Source organism: Myotis brandtii, unplaced genomic scaffold (assembly GCF_000412655.1).
Source record: "Myotis brandtii unplaced genomic scaffold, ASM41265v1 scaffold699, whole genome shotgun sequence".
NCBI classification, from domain to species: Eukaryota; Metazoa; Chordata; class Mammalia; order Chiroptera; family Vespertilionidae; genus Myotis; species Myotis brandtii.
In genome coordinates, this window is record NW_005370733.1 from 542,153 (window position 1) to 542,657 (window position 505).

General features: G+C 66.7%; 1 protein-coding gene across 1 annotated transcript in view; it reads right to left on the reverse strand.

Moving 5' to 3' along the window:
* The window catches only part of NTNG2 (netrin G2), a 54,519-nt gene that overhangs the window by 52,952 nt on the left and 1,062 nt on the right, over positions 1 to 505 (reverse strand). The window lies entirely within an intron of this gene.

A 505-nucleotide genomic window follows, 5' to 3' on the forward strand; every position in this document is an offset into this window, starting at 1 on the left:
CCTGCACAGCACCTGGACGTGCCGGGTGATCCCGCGGCTGCTTTTTGTCCTCCCAAGTTGAGTGCCAGGCGCGGGAACAATTAATAATCACGCTTTTAATGAAGGCCGGGCCGGCCCCGAGGGTGCGCCCTCGCTGGATGCAGCCTCCCTTACTTAGAAGACGCCGAGCGAGCGAAGCGCCGCAAATGAGTTGCACCATTTCCCCTGCCGCCTCCCCACCCCTCCCCGCCCCACAGGCAGGCAACTTACTCCTGGTGGATCGGGCCCGTGAGCCCCCGTCCTCTCCCCGCTGGCCGGCGGCTCCTGCTCCCCCATCTGTGTCCCGCCCAGTCCGAGGTTGGCCTCCACAGGGTCCCCAAGCCGGTCCCTGCACAACCCCTCCCCATGCACCGCCCCTCCCCTGCAGGAAAGAAGTTTCCAGTCCTGGGTGGCCAGGAGTTTCCCTCTGCAGCTCACACGGACCCCGGCTTCGGAGACACGGGAAGGGGGTGGGGTGGGGTGGGCG